This window comes from Podarcis muralis, chromosome 4 (genome assembly GCF_964188315.1).
Source record: "Podarcis muralis chromosome 4, rPodMur119.hap1.1, whole genome shotgun sequence".
Taxonomy (NCBI): domain Eukaryota; kingdom Metazoa; phylum Chordata; class Lepidosauria; order Squamata; family Lacertidae; genus Podarcis; species Podarcis muralis.
The window spans coordinates 8,615,645-8,636,089 of record NC_135658.1 but is presented as its reverse complement, the minus strand read 5'-3'; the positions used below and the strand labels follow the sequence as shown (position 1 = coordinate 8,636,089).

General features: G+C 47.7%; 1 protein-coding gene across 1 annotated transcript in view; it reads left to right on the top strand.

The window, feature by feature from the left end:
- Positions 1–20,445, top strand: part of ARHGEF17 (Rho guanine nucleotide exchange factor 17) — a 182,783-nt gene that overhangs the window by 5,039 nt on the left and 157,299 nt on the right. The gene's annotated exons all lie outside the window — the stretch shown is intronic.

Genomic DNA, 20,445 nt, shown 5'->3' with positions numbered 1-20,445 from the left:
AGTGGAACGTTTTGGGAAAGGATCCCGGCCTCCTTGCAAAAGTTGCATGGAGATGGTTGGTTCTGGAGAGGAAACTGTTGTGTGGAAACACCATGTGCATCTGCGATCTGGTGGGTCTGTGCTGCTGTCCAGATGTTACTTCATTTTTCATTTCGCTTTTAATTTGTACTCACGCCCCTTGCAATGATCTGATCCTGTACAAAAAGTTGTAATGAAACATAACTTTAGAATGAAAGGCTTAACATCAAGTGGCATTCAACCATCTGTTTCAATACAACAGCACACAATAAAATTCACAAAACGCCAGCAAGTAATAACAGAAATCCACTCTTAAACATTGCAATGATTACCAAACTATGATAAATAAAAAAATAACGCCAAGTCACAGTGCATAAAATGCCACGGTACGTAAAAAGCCGTGTAAAATAAGGTTACCAGATTTTTTTAATGAATTTTTTCAACTTCCTACTAAATAGATGGATTTTGTCATGGGACTGATTTGTAAATCTGGGGGCTGTCCCTGGGAAACGGGGACATCTGGTAACCATAGTGTAAAAGGATCAAATTGAGAAAAAAAGATTTATAAAATCAGTCCTAGCACTCATGCACAAGTGGACCCGAGACGGCTGCACCAATATCAGTGTTTTATGGTGTAAGGCTGCAACCCACCGTCTCCCCCAAAATTCCTGGTTGCAGAGTAAGCAATTTATTCCTCCGTGTTCGGTTGACATGCTTAGGGCTTGTGGTGGCGAAGATCTTGAGAGGTTTGATGTCGGGATAAGAGCTTCCTAGAGGAAGCACAGGCCTAGCTCTATCCAAAGAGCTTAGCTCTCCTTCCGGGAAACCCAGTTCCCATTGAAGCGTTGGAACTGTGCAAGGACAGCCTTGCGATATTTGCTGACTTGTGGTGTCTGTGTGCCCAGGACACTTTTCTCCAGTTTTCACATGTCCTCATAGGTCCAGAGAACCGTTCTCTTCCTTGCCTTATATCATTCCTGCCTTTGTGGAAGAGGCATCGCTCCGTGGTACATCATCTGCCTTGCATGCAGGAGGTTGCGGGTTCAATTTCCCAGGGAAGGACTGGGAATCAGTGTTAGAAATTCAGATACAGTGGTAGCTTGGGTTACAGGCGCTTCAGGTTACAGACACTTCAGGTTACAGACTCCGCTAACCCAGAAGTCATACCTTGGGTTAAGAACTTTGCTTCAGGATGAGAACAGAAATCGTGCTCCGGCGGCGTGGCGGCAGCGGGAGGCCCCATTAGCTAAAGTGGTGCTTCAGGTTAAGAACAGTTTCAGGTTAAGAACGGACCTCCAGAACGAATTAAGTTCTTAACCCGAGATCTGTGCATGTGCGGGTCGTGATTTGGCGCTTTTGTGCATGCGTGAAGCGCAATTTCGCACTTCTGTGCATGCGCAAGCGCCGAAACCTGGAAGTAACCCGTTCCGGTACTTCCGGGTTCAGCGCGGTGCACAACCCAAAATCGCGCAACCTGAAGCGTCTGTAACCTGAGGTATGACTGTATATAAGTGAATCACCACATGGTGCCTTAAACCTAGGTTAAGGTCACTACGGTGTCTTGGTGACATTTCCTCCCCTGCAGTGGGATGTTGTTGTTAATTTCATTTTCATACCACTTTATATTTTAAAGAAAAAATATCAGAAGTGGTTTGCAACACATCGGAACAGCAACTAAAACAATCCAGGATAAAACAAATGCAAATTTCTTGGGAAATATTTCAGATCCTTCTCTCAGTGATGTTGGGCTTGCCCCATGTTTATTTACTGACTTAATTTATAGAGCTGCCCCCTAGTGGAAGGGCTCTAGGGAGCCAGGATTGTGTAGTGGTTAGAGTGTTGGACTAGGACCTGGGAGGTCCGGGTTCGAATCCTCAATCAAGTCATGAAGCTCACTGGGTGACCTTGGAGTCAGTCTCAGCCTCCTAACCTACTGTATTTTTCGCCCTATAGGACGCACCGTCCCATAAGGCGCACCTAGTTTTTTGGGGGGGAAATAAAGGGGAAAAAATTATTTTCCCCCCAGGCGCGGGGCGGGGGCAGGGGAGGCCCGAGCTTCCCCCGACCCCAGCCCCCAAACAGGCAGCTCTCTGCAAGCCGTGGGAGCCCAGCGCTGGCTCCCGCTGCTTGCGGAGAGGTCCACGAAGCCTGGACGCGCTGATCTCAGCGCGCGCAGGCTTCAGCATGCCGGCAACTCTCCGCAAGCAGCGGGAGCGCTCCCACTGCTTGCGGAGAGGTCCGCGAAGCCTGGAGAGCGAGAGGTGTCGGTGCGCACCGACCCCTCTCGCTCTCCAGACTTCAGCGAAAGCCTGCATTCGCCCCATAGGACGCACCCAGATTTCCCCTTCATTTTTGGAGGGGAAAAAGTGCGTCCTATAGGGCGAAAAATACGGTACATTGCAGGGTCGTCGTAGGGATTAACTGAGGGGTGGGAATGAACCATGTATTCCTTGGAGAAAAAGGTTAGATATACAGTGGTACCTCGGGTTACAGACGCTTCAGGTTACAGACTCCGCTAACCCTGAAATATTACCGCAGGTTAAGAACTTTGCTTCAGGATGAGAACAGAAATCGTGCTCTAGCGGCGCAGCAGCAGCAGGAGGCCCCATTAGCTAAAGTGGTGCTTCAGGTTAAGAACAGTTTCAGGTTAAGAACGGACCTGCGGAACGAATTAAGTTCTTAACCCGAGGTACCACTGTAAAGGCAGTATGTAAGCTCTTCAGCTGACCTGCTTAAGAAAGTTGGGGGGGGGGCAGCCAGGTGGAGATATCAGTCGGCCAACCTTGTGCCCAGAGATCTCCATGTGGTTGCAAGTGGACCCATGCCAGTCGCTCCTGCCACCTGGGGGATTTCGAACACAGGCCTGAAACCCTGGAGAGCCGCTGCTGGCCAGTGCAGACAAAACTGATTTAGATGGACAAAGCATCTTATTCAGTAAGGTCCACAAATGACAACACCTTGGAGGTCCCAAGTCGCAAGGTGGTTAGGTTGGTCTCAACTAGGGCCAGGGCCTTTTCAGTACTGGCCCCGACTTGGTGGAATGCTCTGTCACAAGAGACCAGGGCCCTGCAGGACTTGACATCTTTCCGCAGGGCCTGCAAGACGGAGCTGTTCCGCCTGGCCTTTGGTTTGGACTCAGTCTGACCCTTATGTTTCCCTCCCCTTATGGTCTTGATCTATGGGCTACTTTTAAAATGAGGCTGCATTTTAAATTGCGTTTTAACCTGTATTTTAAATTGGTTCCCCCCCCCATTATGTTTTTACTGTAATTATTATTATTACAAGACAGCTTTCTATGTGCCTGTAGCTGAATCTGGGTAGGGAAACGGTGTGATTTGAACGCTCTTCTGCACAAAAGAACAAAAGGTTGCAGGTTCGATACCCGTATGGGGTAACTAGCTGCATATTCTGGATCATGCTCAGAGTCCCTTCCAGCCCTGCAGTTCATTTGATTTTGTGATCTCCTTGCGCTTAGAGTTGCATGCTGGCTTTTTCCTCCGACGGCCTGGTTTTGGATGCGTGAAACTTCTCCCGCAATTGCGGGGGGGAACGCATTCATTCAGCCACTGAGTTCCTCCCACCTCCAGCCCAGTCGCAGGACGGTTCTGCCAGCTTGGCTGTTCTCTCTGCGCGTCGGCCAGGGCAGGCCCGGGAGTTTGCTTGCGCCCAAAGAGAGGGGAGCCACGTGGTGCTGGACTCGGTGCTGTCATGTGTGAACGCTGCCAGCAATAGTTCCCTGGACTGCTATATAAGGTCTCCGCAAAGTGTTAATCCGTTGGCTGGCTGTAGCCGATTTTGTGCCTAGAACATTGGATGAAAAAAAAGGAGAGTTTTCAACTCCTCTGTAGGGGGTTTTGACGGCCTTCTCTCTGTTTCATTTGCATTTGCTGTTGTTTCTAATGTTCTGCCCATTGTCATGCAAAAGCGAACAGAGGTTTTATTATTATTATTATATATTTTTTAAAAAAACCTCTTTAATATCTCGACATTCCTGCATATGGGTATCTTTTTGTGGGAAGGAATGCAATGCTTCTCGGTTTCGTATTTTGTTTTTGTGCGACAGAGAGGAACGGTTTCTTTTTCGAAAGCAGGCTAGTGACAATGCAGAGGAATGTGAAAATAAACGGGGATTTAAGATAAAGTTCACACGTATTGAACGTAAGGTTTCCATATATGCATATACACGTACATATAGCTCCGCTGGTAGAGCATGAGACGCTTAATCCCAGGGTTGCGGGTTCGAATCCCATGCTGGGCAAAAGATTCCTGCATTGCAACGGCTTGAATCAGATGACCGTTTTAGTTCCTTCCAGCTCTATGATTCTAAGGAAGGACTTCTCGCAGAGTTCATCTGTAGAATTTGCATGTTTTATGCCCTTTGAGGTTGTAATTTTGCAAGTTTGCAGTAAGCTTGGATAAACTAGATTTCTTTGTGACTGCATGTAGGAAGTCACAGTGCTCACCCATCAGAGACCTCCCTCCATCTCTCTTCCGAAGGTCTTTTGCCCCAGAGAGGAGGGCAGCTAGTGTTTCACCCCTAAAGTTTTATATTTGCCTAAAGGTAAAGGTAAAAGGACCCTTGACCCTTAGGTCCAGTTGTGTCCGACTCTGGGGTTGCGGCGCTCATCTCGCTTTATTGGCCGAGGGAGCCGGCGTACAGCTTACGGGTCATGTGGCCAGCATGACTGAGCCGCTTCTGGCGAACCAGAGCAGCGCACGGAAACACCGTTTACCTTCCCACTGGAGTGGTACCTATCTATCTACTTGCACTTTGACGTGCTTTCGAACTGCTAGGTTGGCAGAAGCAGGGACCGAGCAACGGGAGCTCACCCCGTCGTGGGGATTTGAACCGCCGACCTTCTGATCGGCAAGCCCTAGGCTCTGTGGTTTAACCCACAGCGCCACCTGCGTCCCTTTATATTTGCCTACAGAGGTATAAAAAAGATTGTTAAAAAATGGACCTGATGTTGCATCCATCCTGGGGCCCATCTAATTCAGGTTTCGGACAAGGGCGAAATTATGTAAAAGCAGCTCGCATTGAAAGGCAAACCTGCCCAGTCCATGCTTTGTGAAACAGTAGGTGAACCAAAGCACAAACATCTTTCAAAACGCACATTTCTCCACATTTTGCAATGTATTTTTCCAGCCAAGCGAAAAAATGCATTCGCTTGGAGGGAGTGTGAATAAAAATCCGTGTGCTGGTAAAAAGAGCATGCAGAAAGTGCATTCTCATTGGGAGGGATTTGCTTTGCATATTCAACGCAGTTGGTTAGAGATCGTGGCGCTGATAACGCCAAGGTTGCAGGTTCGAGGCCAGTATGGGACAGCTTCATATTCCTGCATTGCAGGAGGGAGGGAAGGAGGGAAACCGAAATGGACCTGAAGTGTCTGTAACCCAAGGTACCACTGTAATCCATTTTGCATTACAGTGGTACCTCGGGTTACATATGCTTCAGGTTACATATGCTTCGGGTTACAGACTCTGCTAACCCAGAAATAGTACCTCAGGTTAAGAACTTTCCTTCAGGATGAGAACAGAAATCGTGCTCCGGCGGCACAGCGGCAGCGGGAGGCCCCATTAGCTAAAGTGGTACCTCAGGTTAAGAACAGTTTCAGGTTAAGAACGGACCTCCGGAACGAATTAAGTACTTAACCTGACGTAGCACTGTACTTTCTATGGGAAAGCGTGCCTTGGTTTTGGAACGCTTTGGTTTTGGATGTGACTTCCGGAACGGAGTAAGTTTGAGAACCAAGGTACCACTGTATAGGTGGAATCTGGAATGGGACAATCCTGTGTTTTCTCATGCTTGCCTCTTGCATTCCTCCCTTCCTTGGGGCAGAGAAGTTGGTTTGCATGTGAAACCCCTGTCCTTCCTTCATCCTGTATCTCTGTGATTTAAAGTGCGCCAGAGGCTGGATGGAGGTGGTGGTTTCTCCTCTTGGCACGGAGAAAGGGAGAAGGAGCCATCTGATCTCCGCAGGGGGCCTGCGGGGGGGCGGGGGGGGGCGGGAATCATTCTCCTTCTTCCACCAAGGGGGTTATTATCCTTTCTAAAAGTCTATTGGCATTTAATTCAGCACAGCTTGACTGCCCCGCTCACTGGGACGTGGAGTTCACTCGCAGTTTCTTAGCTGCACATTGTGATATATTTTTTTTGTTGCGATGACGTGGAGGCTGAAAAATGGCATTTGGGCACGCTTGGTGGACTGGCCACATTCAGGGACCCTACGTTTAAGAGCATGAGACTCTGTAATCTCTTTTTTGTAATTAATTTTTTTTTAGTTTTTTTTATTCAAAATTAAAACAAGACATGTTATTCAAAAACATATCATCCTTGTCCGTCCCCCCCATTTTTCCTCCCCCCACAAAACCCACCCGCCCCCACCCCCCGACTTCCCTCAGTTCCAGTCTTTGGCTTCTCTGAGACTGCTGTTTTCTGCATGTTACACAGTTGTATAGATCCTCAAACTATTTAGCTGATTATTATAATAATTATTATAATAATTACCAATGAAAGGTTTCTGAATGTTTATTCAAAACCTGCCAAGGAGTCCAGTTCGCTTTGTTGCGTCTTCAGATACAGTGGTACCTCGGGTTAAGAACTTAATTCGTTCTGGAGGTCCGTTCTTAACCTGAAACTGTTCTTAACCTGAAGCACCACTTTAGCTAATGGGGCTGCCGTGCCGCCGGAGCATGATTTCTGTTCTCATCCTGAAGCAAAGTTCTTAACCTGAAGCACTATTGCTGGGTTAGCGGAGTCTGTAACCTGAAGTGTCTGTAACCTGAAGCGTCTGTAACCTGAAGCGTCTGTAACCCAAGGTACCACTGTACTTTGTAAAGGGTTCCCATTCATCGTTAAAGTCACAGTTATCTTTGTCCCGTAGCTTATATGTCAGTTTTGCCAGTTCTGCATAGTCTGTCAATTTTTCTTGCCATAAGTTGGGGGAGACTCTTTAATCTCGGGGTGGTGAGTTTGAGCCCCACACTGGGCGAAAGATTTCTGCATCACTTTCTTCCTTTCACTGTGATACTACTTTAAACAGACATGCCTTCTTCCCCCCAAAGAATTCTGGGAGATGTAGTTTTTTAAGGCAGGTGAGAGTTGTTTGAAGACACCCGCAGAGGTACCATTCCGCAGAGTTCCCAGGCAAGAGGGATTGATTGTTAAACCGCTCTTGAGATTGCAGCATATATAAAGCACTCACCCAAAAATATTAGGATGAGTCCTGCCCATCCCATTAAAAGTTGAACCCCGTTTTAGGAGGCAGCTTAATTACCAAAGGCCTGAGTGAAAAGAAAGGACTTTGCCTGCCATCTTAAGGCTGGCCATGATGGTGCTTGGTGTGTCTCCCTGGGGAGAGCGTTCCACAAGATAGGGAGCCACCACCGAAAAGGCCCTGTTCTTGTGTGGCTGCCCTCTGCCCCTTGGGTGGGGCACACGGAGAAGGGCCTCTGATGGAGACTGCAGGGGTCCAGGCTGATTCATATGGGGAGAGGCAGTCCTGGAGGTTGTGTTGTTGCTGCTGTTGTTGACATCCGTCTGTTTCGAGAGGCAATGGAGTGTGCCTCCGAGGGTGAGGTCAAATCGCTGTGTTTGCGGCACTGAAGTGATCTCTCCGGGATTAAAGGATAGGCAGTGTGTGGCCTTGCTGGTACAGTGGTACCTTGGTTCTCAAACGCCTTGGTACTCAAACAACTTGGAACCCAAACACTGCAAACCTGGAAGGAAGTGTTTCGGTTTGCGAACTTTTTTCGGAAGCCAAACGTGCTCCGTTTTGAGTGCCACACTTCCGTTTTGTGTGTTATGCTGAGGTCTGTCTGGTTTTACTATTTATTTTGCGTTTTTGTATTTGCGGCTCTTTTTTGTGACTGTGTGGAACCCAGTTCAGCTACTGATTGATTGATTGTGTGACTGCAGTACATTGTTTATTGCTTTCATTTTATGGATCAATGGTCTCGTTAGATAATTATTATTATTATTATTTTATTTATTTATTTATTTATACCCCACCCTCCCCAGTCAAGGCCGGGCTCAGGGCGGCTAACAACCAATAATAAAAACAAGTTGAATGAATACAACTTAAAAACAAAATTAAAATACAACATTAAAATATTGAAACATTAAAATATTAAAATGTAGCCTCATCGCAGGAGGAGAAAGGAAAAGGAAAAAGAAAGAGGGGGAGGGAATCAAACTGGCTCCAAGCCAAAGGCCAGGCGGACCAACTCTGTCTTACAGGCCCTGCGGAAAGAAATCAGATCCTGCAGGGCCCTGGTCTCATGAGGCAGAGCGTTCCACCAGGCCGGGGCCAGTGCTGAAAAGGCCCTGGCTCTGGTTGAGGCTAATCTGACTTCCTTAGGGACTTCTAGGGTGTTGCTATTTATGGACCTGAAGGTCCTCCGTGGGGCATACCGGGAGAGGCGGTCCCGTAGGTTCGAGGGTCCTAGACCATGAAGGGCTTTAAATGTCAATACCAGCACCTTGAACCTGACCCTGTACTCCACCAGGAGCCAGTGCAGCTGGAAAAGCACTGGGTGAATATGCTCCCATGGCAGAGACCCCGTGAGGAGCCTCGCTGCAGCATTCTGCACCCGCTGGAGTTTCTGGGACAGCTTCAAGGGCAGCCCCGCATAGAGCGAGTTACAGTAATCAATCCTGGAGGTAACCGTCGCATGGATCACTGTGGCCAGCTAGTAAAATTCATGTCAAATTGCTGTTTTAGGGGTTGTTTTTGAAAGTTTGGAATGGATGAATCCGTTTTGCATTACTTTCTATGGGAAAGCGCACCTTGGTTTTGGAACGCTTTGGTTTTGGAACAGACCTCCGGAACGGATTAAGTTTGAGAACCAAGGTACCCCTGTGTTATTATTAGGCTTTTGTGGAAGTGCCGTATCCCAGGAGGTTGAGCCCAGGTCAGAGGCCAGAGCGATATGTGCTTGTATTTATAGCCCAGGTTTGCACCCAGTGGCGTAGCGTGGGTTGTCAGCACCCGGGGCAAGGCAAGTAATTTGCGCCTCCTAACCCGTGGATTTGCGCCCCCTAACCTGTGGATTTGCCCTAACCCCAGATGTTGCGCCCGGTGCGGCCGGCCCCCCCTGCACCCCCCACGCTACGCCACTGTTTGCACCCTCAATCTCACAACAACACCCACAAAAACAACTCTGCGAGGGAGGCTAGGCTGCGAGACAGCAACTGCCCCGAGGCTGCCCAGTGAGCTTCATGGTTGAGCGGGGATTTGAAGAGAGGACTTGCAGACCAGCGCTCCAACCACTAGACGGCACTGCCTTTTGGCATGCATCTGCAGCATATAGACCCCTTTTGCTGCCCAGAAACCCTGGGTCAGGTCCTCGTCCCGCAGCTCTGACCACCAAACCACACCGGCTCTCTTCGTCTTTTTGGCACCTTCCTGTTTTTAAAGTCAAAATCTTTCCCAGCCTGCATCTGTACTAGAGTTGGCTGTTAGTATCCTAGACTTGCAGAGCTGGAAGGGAACCCTGAGGGTCATCTAGTCCAACCCCCTGCAATGCAGGAATATTTTGCTCAACGTGGGACTCGAACCCACAGCCCAGAGATTCAGAGCCTCATGCCTCTACCTGCTGCGCTATCCCATGTTTAAATGATGCTTAGATATATTTTTAATCTCTTTCTCTCTCTCTCTCTCTTTTCACAATGAAATATTTCCTGTGCCTCCTTGATAGATTTCAACAGACGGATTTCCTGGATTGCTTTCTGCTTTCCACACGGCTTTTTGTTTTTTTTTAAATATTATTAATGACACCGCCGCTGGCTCTTCCTGCGACTGCAATCCCACAACATTATATAGCTCTTTCAAAGTGCTTCAGAAGCTGGGATTAAGCCAGAAGGTCGTCAAGTCCGTGAAACCGCCTCCCCCACCCCTTTTTTTTGCAACAGCAAAAAAAGAGAGAAGCTAATGATATTCTAGGCTGCATCAACAGAAGTCTAGTCCCTATGTCAATTTTACCATATTTTTCGCTCTATAAGACGCACCAGACCACAAGACGCACCTAGTTTTTGGAGGAGGAAAACAAGAAAAAAAATATTCTGAATCTCAGAAGCCAGAACAGCAAGAGGGATCGCTGCACAATGAAAGCAGGAATCCCTCTTGCTTTTCTGGCTTCTGGGATAGCTGCGCAGCCTGCATCCGCTCCATAAGACGCACACACATTTCCCCTTACTTTTTAGGAGGGAAAAAGTGAGTCTTATACAGCAAAAAATACGGTATTTCATTTCACTTTTAAGTTTCTGTATGGTGCTTTGCAAGCTGGAGAAACAACCACGTAATCTTAACAACCTGAACCAATACACACACAAAAAGTCACAATAACTTTAAAATAAACCAGTTATATAAAATAAGCAATATTCAGTCGTCTATTAGTAAACTGTATCATTAAATACCAGCAAATATTAGTTAAGCAGTTTACACTTATAAATTACAGTGGATGCTCGGGTTGCGAACGTGATCCGTGCGGGATGCAGGTTTGCAACCCACAGCGGTGCGTCTGCGCACACGTGGGTTGCAATTCGGTGCTTCTGCGCATGCGCAAAGCGCGATTTAGTGCGCATGCGCAACTGCCAAAATCCGGAAGTAACCCGTTCCAGTACTTCTGGGTTTCGGCGGGTGCGTAACCCAAGAAAACGCAACCTGAAGCGGCTGTAACCCGAGGTAAGGTAAAAGGTAAAGGGACCCCTGACCGTTAGGTCCAGTCATGGCCAACTCTGGGGTTGCGGCGCTCATCTTGCTTTATTGGCCGAGAGAGCCGGCGTACAGCTTCCGGGTCATGTGGCCAGCATGACTAAGCCGCTTCTGGCGAACCAGAACAGCGCACGGAAATGCCGTTTACCTTCCCACCGGAGTGGTACCTATTTATCTACTTGCACTTTGACGTGCTTTCGAACTGCTAGGTTGGCAGGAGCAGGGACCGAGCAACGGGAGCTCACCCCGTTGTGGGGAATCGAACTGCCGACCTTCTGATACCTGAATCTGAAGAAGTGTGCATGCACACAAAAGCTTATACCAATAACAAACTTAGTTGGTCTATAAGGTGCTACTGGAATGAATTTTTTTTAATTTTGAGATGAGATAGGATAGCCATATTCCAATATCTTGAGGGCTGCCACATGGAAGATGTTGCAAGCTTGTTTTCTCCTGCTCTGGAGGGTAGGACTCGAACCCATGGCTTCAAGTTGCAAGAAAGGAGATTGCGACCAAACATTAGGATGAACTTTCTGACAGTAGGCACTGTTTGACTGTGGGATGCAAAGTGACAGACTCTCCTTCCTTGGAGCTTTTTAAGCAGAGATTGGACGGCCATCAGTCATGGACGCTTCAGCTTCCGGCATCGCAGCGGGTTGGACTAGATGACCCTTGGAACCCTTGCAATTCTGTGCCTCCTTGATTCTGTTGTAATCCTGGAAGCTGGGGAACACACTCTTTTTATGTCCTTCAACTACCCTCAGCTGAAGCCTGGCGCGGTGGCTAAAGAGCAAATACCGTAATTTTCTCTCCATAAGATGCAGCTGACCATAAGACGCACCTAGTTTTTAGAGGAGGAAAACAAGAAAAAAAATATTCTGAACGAAACAGTGGATGTATGATTTTTGTGGTTCATGTTGTGGCCACAGACATGTGATCTGATGGTGAATTTGGTGTGACCCAATGCAAAAATCCTGAGAACCCATGTGGATCCGTGCTTTGTAACCACGTTTTTGCACCACTGCAACCCCAGAAAACAGTGGATGCGTGATTTTTTTGGTGCAAGCTGTAGCCATGGACCTGCTATGTGATCTGATGGTGAATTTGGGGTGACCCAATGCAAAAATCCTGAGGATCCATGGGCTTTTACCTCCCAGGCACCCTCCTTAATCTCTAGCGTCCCTTATCTCTCTCCTGATCCCACCGATCAGCTGCTTCCTTTCAACACTCCCTTCCCTCTTTCAAAAAAAAAAAAAAAAAAAAGGAGCATGATCTGCTTTTTGCCCCTAGGCAATTCGGCTCCAGGGACCACACATTCGCTCCAGAAGACACAGACATTTCCCTTTACTTTTTAGGAAGAAAAAAGTGTGTCTTATGGAGCGAAAAATACGGTGGTTCTGCTTTTAATCTGCTCTTTGGCCAGAGAATGGCCCATTTGGCTACAGTTCCCAGAATTCCCCGGGAGGTGTTTTTCTAAACTGGCACAACTCCTCTTCCAAGAAATGGGTTATTCAAGGTCCGTTTAGCATCCTCATCGGTCCTCACAGTTTAACAGCTCCTTGGAGGAGCTGGCACCATCATCTTTGTCCCCCCAAACAAGATATTTTGGAGGGACCGTGACCCAAAATCCCTCTCTGGTCTCGCCTCACGCTGCGGTTACTTATTAGTACGGGAAATGGACCCCCGAGAGGCCAAAATTTCTCCTCGCGGTTTTCTCAGGGATGCGTAGGAGAGACGAGCCTTTGATGTGACTTCCTCATTCCATCCTCCTTTCTGTGTCCGTTTCCAGATATAGATGGAAGCGACTTTCCTCATAGATTTTGCGCTGTCAGCAGATTCCTCATTATTCATGATCCACACAGACAATTGAGTCTTCCGTGCTGAGTTTCCCCTTGTAGGTCAATACCCTGAATTCCTGCCTCAGATTAGATATCAATATTATTGCCATTATTTCAATTAATTACCCCGTCTTTCACCCTCAGGTCCCAGGGTGGGTCACAGCCATTTAATACACAACAGGGTTTTTTTTGGTGTGTTTTTTTTTGCAATCCTATTTTATTCCTATTCTTCTATATAGCAAGTTACATTTGTTACTCAACAATTATATTCGAGTTCAGCAAAACTAGTGACTTCCCTCTCATCCAACATCGATGTTTATAACTCAGATTGCATAGTTACATTTTAAGGTTCCGTCTCATCTAATTTCATCCCCTCTAACATGTTTCTTAATATACCCTGCTTTTTTCTTACACTTCAAACCCCGCTGTGATATTCGCATACGGGAAAATACGGCGTTAGGAATGATTTTTGAAAATCATCACATAAATAGCAACAAAAGTTGCTTTTAATTTGATTTCCAACCTTTCTGCATTAGAAATTAGCCATTTGCTAAAAAGAGATTACTTTCTCCATGTCACTGGAAGCAGCCAGGAAGACAACTAAGTGGTGCCTTGGTTTTCAAACGCCTTGGTACTCAAACAACTTGGAACCCAAACACTGCAAACCCGGAAGTAAGTGCTCCAGTTTACGAACGTTTTTCGGAAGCCAAATGTGCTCCGTTTTGAGTGTTACGCTTCCAATTTGACTGCCACACTTCCGTTTTAAGTGTTGTTGACAGTGCTGAGGCCTGTCTGTTTTTTGCTATTTATTTCACGTTTTTGTTTTTGCGGCTTTTTTTGTTTTGTTTTTGTGACTGTGTGGAACCCAGTTCATCTACTGTTTGTTTGTTTGATTGATTGATTGTGTGACTGCAGTACATTTTTTCTTTCATTTTATGGATCAACGGTCTCGTTAGATAGTAAAATTCATGTTAAATTGCCATTTTAGGGGTTGTTTTTAAAAGTCTGGAACGGATTAATCCATTTTTTATTACTTTCTATGGGAAAGCATGCCTTGGTTTCAGAACGCTTTGGTTTCAGAACGGACGTCTGGAATGGATTACGTTTGATAACCAAGGTACCACTGTACAGTTTTAAAGTCCGACTGTTGATCGGAACTGATCTTTCAAAATGGTCCCTAATCTCCACAGCAGCCTCCCTGCCACAACCTGGAGCCCACTAGATGTTTTGGACCACCACTGATACCACATCCATCTGCAACCCTTCGCTGGCCCTATTTATAGGCTGAAACATCTGGAGGGCACCAGGTTGGGGAATGCTGACCTGGAGCAATTAAACAGGCATATTGCTTGCCTTGCAGCCTCATAATTTAGGGCAGGCACACGGCTGTGTCTATTTGAAGGCTGATTAGTGCATATATTTAGATACAAGCTCTGTATTTTTCAGTTCGGTCTCATGACCGTAAATCAGCAGGGAAGGCGTTTGCTATATTCCGATATTCGCACCGGGTTTAGCGCCAGCTGCTGAATCTCTTCTTCATTCCTTTGTACCTCCAGATGTGTGCCACGGATGTGATGATGAGGCTCATTGTTTCCTAGTGGGGCAATGCTGCCATCAACCCAGAAATGGAATTGTTAATAGCCGCTCTGCTGGCCATTCGTGGGGTGAAAGGAGGTGGCCGGCAGCAGAGTTCATAATAAATAATAATGATGAATTTTTATTTATACCCCTCCCTTCCCGGTTTAAAAACCGGGCTCAGGGCGGCTAACAGCAAATATAAAACATTGGTTAAAATGTGACTTTAAAAAAGCATAAAAACAGCATAAAATGCAGCATCAGTGTCAATAAAATTAAAAAATTCAGGGGTCATTTTGTGGCAGGGGGAAACCCCAGCCAGTAAACATCAAATGATCACCAGGGCTAGCTGGCCAAGTTGGTCTTACTAGGGCCAGGAAGGAGACCAGGGAAGAGTTTAAATGTGGGTCCCAGAAGGGTTTCTTCATAGAAAAGGAAAGGGAAAAGGGGATAGTAAAAGGTAAAAGGACCCCTGACCATTAGGTCCAGTCGTGGCCGACTCTGGGGTTGCAGCACTCATCTCACTTTACTGGCCGAGGGAGCCGGCGTACAGCTTCCAGGTCATGTGGCCAGCATGACTAAGCCGCTTCTGGCGAACCAGAACAGCACACGGAAACGCTGTTTACCTTCCTGCCAGAGTGGTACCTATTTATCTACTTGCACTTTGACGTGCTTTCGAACTGCTAGGTTGGCAGGAGCAGGGACCGAGCAACGGGAGCTCACCCCGTGGCGGGGATTTGAACCGCCGACCTTCTGATCGGCAAGCCCTAGGCTCTGTGGCTTAACCCACAGTGCCACCCGCGTCCCAGAAGGGAATAGAGGATCAGGCTAATTCAAATGGAAGGCCAGGCGGAATAGCTCTGTCTTACAGGCCCTGTGGAAGGAGATCAAGTCCTGCAGGGTCCTAGTCTCGTGGGACAGAGCATTCCACCAGGTCGGAGCCAACACTGAAAAGGCCCTGGTCCTGGTGGAGGATAGTCTGACTTCTTTAGGGCCCGGGACTTTTAAGCTATTATTATTCGTGGACCTTAGGGTCCTCTGCGGGACATACCAGGAGTTTGTCTTTGCTCTCCAAAACATCTCCAGGCCACAAAATAACGGATGCAGGTCAAAACATTTGGAGCCTAGCTCAGTGGCAGAGCCGATGGGATGCGTTCTGAAGTTCCCCAGTTAAGCCCCGGACATCTCCGGTTAAATACTAGCAGGTGAGGGGCATACGGTGCTTTCTTTTTCTCCCCATAAATTTTTATTGACTTTCATGTTGTTGTTGTTGTTGTTGTTGTTGTTTAGTCGTGTCCGACTCTTCGTGACCCCCTGGACCAGAGCATGCCAGGCACCCCTGTCTTCCACTGCCTCCCGCAGCTTGGTCAGACTCATGTTTGTAGCTTCGAGAACACTGTCCCACCATCTCATCCTCTGTCGTCCCCTTCTCCTTGTGCCCTCCATCTTTCCCAACATCAGGGTCTTTTCCAGGGAGTCTTCTCTTCTCATGAGGTGGCCAAAGTCTTGGAGCCTCAGCTTCAGGATCTGTCCTTCCAGTGAGCACTCAGGGCTGATTTCCTTCAGAATGGAGAGGTTTGATCTTCTTGCAGTCCATGGGACTCTCAAGAGTCTCCTCCTGCACCATAATTCAAAAGTATCCATTCTTCGGCGCTCAGCCTTCTTTATGGTCCAGCTCTCACTTCCATACATATTGACTTCCATACAATTTAACAAATTCAAATCCGTTTCAATGCAATGTCCAGTGCAATGCAATGGCATTCAGAGGCGCGCTGCGTTGCTTCCTGCATTGCAGGGGTTGGACTTGATAACCCTACAGTTCTGTGATTGTACAAAGCTGGCATTGCCTCTCGGGCTCATGGACACCCAGTGAAGCGAAATGCTGGAAGATTTGAGACAGCTAAAAGAAAGTCCTTCTCCAAGCCGCACACGGTTGAGTTGTGGAACTCCCTGCCACAGGAGGGAGAGTGTACCCATTGCTGCTAGTAGCCAGTGGTGCCAGCACCGTCCGTTAAGAGTTTGGGTGTAATCTTCGACACCTCCCTTTCCATGGAGGCGCAGATTGCAGCTATAACAAAGGCGGCATTTTTTCATCTCCGCCAAGCTAAGCAGTTGGCTCCTTACCTCTCTCGCCCCGACCTAGCCACTGTGATCCATGCAACAGTCACTTCCAGGCTTGATTATTGTAACTAACTCTATGTGGGGCTGCCCTTGAGACTGAACCAGAAACTCCAGCGGGTGCAGAATGCTGTGACAAGACTCCTTACGGGGTCCTCGCTGCGGGATCACATTCACCCGGTGCTATACCAGCTGCACTGGCTCCCGGTGGAGTACAGGATCAGGTTTAAGGTGCTGGTTTTAACCTTTAAAGCCCTATACGGCCTAGGACCCTCATACCTACAGGACCGCCTCTCCTGGTATGCCCCACAGAGGAACTTACGGTCTTCAAATAAAAACACCTTGAAGGTCCCAGGCCACAAGGAGGTTAGGCTGGCCTCAACTAGAGCCAGGGCTTTTTCGGCTGTGGCTCCAACCTGGTGGAACGCTCTGTCACAAGAGACTAGGGCCCTGTGGGACTTGACATCTTTCCGCAGGGCCTGCAAGACAGAGCTGTTCCACCAGGCCTTTGGCCAAGGCATAGTCTGACCCCCTCCTTTGGTAATCCTCACATAACTCTAGCCCAATGGGTTCGGCTTCCTCGGACGCCTGCGAGTTCTCGCATTGGGAGAGAGGGAGGAAAGCTTTCGTGTGCCCACTTTCTTCAGTCCACTTGGCGAGGAGACGCTTGATCTCTCTGGGCAGGGCTGAGTGCGGGCAGCGGATCTGAGAAACAGGCCTTACCTCGTGCGAACTTCTGGGCTGCCCCGACCAGCGAGGGGGAGAAAAAACCCAGAATAACGGGTGCAATTTTTTCCCTTTTAAGGGCAAAGTTTTCTAGCCGTATCTCGGAATATCTCTCCTGCCTTTCGGCCTCTTTGTGCCACAGCCATAACACAACTTAAAAGAGCATTTTATCTCCCCCACCCCCCCTTTTGATTTATTATATATCAGGGCAGGGCACTGCGGGATGTTGAGATTTCAGAAGGCATCGGGTGGGAACGCAGAGCTCTTGAATTATTGCCGCACTGAGCGGCTTGGAAGAACCGGATGCGACGGCAACAGACATGCCTGCCTCCAGTTAACATCAGGCTAGGAGCAGATGAAGCTGCCTTGTACTGAATCGGACCACCTAGCCCAGCACTGACTGGCAGCAGCGCTCCAGAGTTGCAGGCCAGAGTCTTCCTTGCTCTTTATTCAGTGCTGAAGGAGTGAGGAAAAGGGCCATCGCAGTTTGTTTTTAGGGAGTCAAGTTGCAGGGAGACCAACCAGGGATCATCTTTCTATCCTTTGCCGCACTCTGCATACATGTTTGCAGTTGCCGGGAATAATAATAATAATAATAATAATAATAATAATAATAATAATAATAATAATAATAATTTATTTATTTATTTATTGGCTTCCCCAGCCACTCTGGGCGGCTTCCAACACAATATTAAAATACAGTGATGCATCAAACATTAAAAGCTTCCCTAAACAGGGCTGCCTTCAGATGTCGTCTAAAAGTCTGGTAGTTGTTGTTCTCTTTGACATCTGGTGGGAGGGCGTTCCACAGGGTGGGGGCCACCACCGAGAAGGCCCTCTGCCTGGTTCCCTGTAACTTGGCGTCTCGCAGGGAGGGAACCGCCAGAAGGCCCTCGGAGCTGGACCTCTGTGCCTGGGCTGAACGATGGGGGTGGAGACGCTCCTTCAGATATACTGGACCGAGGCTGTTTAAGGAGTTAAAGGTCAGCACCAACACTCTGAAGAGAGGAGAGTTGCTCTTACGCTCGAATCCTGCTTGTAGGTTTCCCACAGGCATCTGGTTGGCCACTGTGAGAGCAGGATCCTGCACTGTGTGGGCCATTGGCCTGATTCAGCAGGCTCCTCTTACATTCTGAAGTAGATACACCAATTCATCAGCTCCAGATTTTAGCATCCCCCAAATGGAAAGGAAGAACTGGGATTACCCACCAAGGCTCCCACTAACTGCTTTGCCGTTACGGCTCTACCTGTCCCAAGGGATGCGGGTGGTGCTGTGGTCTAAACCACTGAGCCTCTTGGGCTTGCCGATCAGAGGGTCAGTGGTTCGAATCCCCGCGATGGAGTGAGCTCCCGTTGCTCGGTCCCAGCTCCTGCCAACCTAGCAGTTTGAAAGCACACAAGTGCAAGTAGATAAATAGGTACCGCTCCGGCGGGAAGGTAAATGGCATTTCCGTGCTCTCTGGTTTCCGTCACAGTGTCCTGTTGCGCCAGAAGCGGTTTAGTCTTGCTGGCCGCATGACCCAGAAAGCTGTCTGTGGTTAAACGCCGGCTCCCTCGGCCTGAAAAGCAAGATAATAATAATAAAATAATAATTTTTTATTTATACCCTGCCCTTCCCAGTTCAGAAAACTGGGCTCAGGGCGGCTAACAACAAATTTAAAACAATTGATGCAACAAAAAACAGCATAAGATACAGTATAAAACGTGAATAACAATAAATTCGGAATTCAAAAATTAATTTAGGGGGAAAGATGAGCACTGCAACCCCATAGTTGCCTTTGACAGGACTTAACCGTCCAGAGGTCCTTTTTATCTTTTTACCTGTCCCAGGCTCTACCTGAGTTCACAGGACACCAGGCGAGTGACAGGCGGATGTGGCCGGCCAAAAACACCCTACTGAGTCTCAGTTAGTACAGAGGCCTTGGTTTGCCCGTCTTTGAGCATCTTGACTGTTGTTTCTGACTTGCTGCCAGGAAGGATGCTGAGAAATCCAGGTGTGTTGTCAATCCAAAGAGCCAGCCACTCAGGTGATTTGGCCGCTGCCTCTGGCTCTCTATTCCTCCATCTTCCTCAAGTCCTTCACCCGCCCAGTCTTCCTTGTTTACCCAACTGGGAGGACCAGAGTCATGTCATGCAGATCTTGGTTTTGGCTTGGTGACCATCGGAAGACATCCATTGCAAGCTTCCCCAGAGACCCTACCTGCCTGCCCATCATTTCCCAAACCCTCCACCGTCCCTATTTCTCCAGGTCAGGTTCTTCAAAATTAATTTGGCTTCTTGCGAAAAACAAACAAACACGCCGTTCCCCATAATTCTTACGGAGACAGTATCACCACCTGTGAGCATCTCGTGGCTTTCGCAGCCCATCTCAGCCCCTTAGGAAACTCTAAATGAAGTGGTTCCATAAAATACAATTTTGGCTTGCCGTGTGTTCTGCGGTGTGGCAACCAGTGCTTTTTATGCAACTTGAGGAGCGCGTCCCACATTAACTTACTGTAGTTGGCACAATCTGAGCCACAGATGTTGGTGCAGTTGTTGTTTTTTTTAATTCTAGACTGCTTGCCTATTTATTTTATTTTTTTTGCAAAGCCGCCGCAGAAACTAGGCCTTCTTTGAGACGTGCGCGCCGTTTTGCAAAAGCGCTCGGCTCCTCTCTGTTCCTCCCGTCAGCGTGGCGGGGGGAGGAGGGCCGCGGGGAGGAAACATAAATATATCCTTTCCTGTATTTTGCTTACAGTAGTGATGCCCTCTCCGATGACCCTTCGGCCTCCTGGCCTCTCTTCTCGTTTCCCAGTGAGGCTCAGGCTACTGGCGACAGCCACAGGCTGGCTAGCTGAAGCCTCGCTCTCCCCCAGCCAGTTCATGCTCCCTTTAACCATTCACTCCTTCCTCTGAACAACCACCCCCTTCCCCGTTGGCATACATCAGGGGTCAGCAAACGTTTTCGGCAGGGGGCCGGTCCACTCAGTCCCTCAGACCTTGTGGGGGGCTGGATCATATTTTGGGGAAAAATAAGATATTTTATAGTTTGCAAATCAAACTCATCAAAATAAAAATTCCAACAAAGAAGTATATATATCTTCAAAAATTGGACTTCCTGTCCTTCTCAACATCTTTTCACTCTAATAAACCTATTGCCTAAATTTAACAGCAAAATCATAATAAAATATTGATATGCACCTCTGTATATATATTTATTTTAACCCATTTAGCCTTTGTTTACAGAGCTTATTCAAAAGCTGCTACCAAATTCAGATTGCAACGCTTATTTTTTAAGTAACTCTTTCGAGGTTTCCAGTTATCAACGAACTCCTGTTTTTGCATATCTTTAATCCTTTCCGAGAGACTGTATCTAGTTCAGCATATTCTACCCATTTTAGTAACCATTCTGATCTGATGGGGATTTGGTCACTCCTCCATTATTTTGCTATAAGTACTATTTTTATGGAAGCCC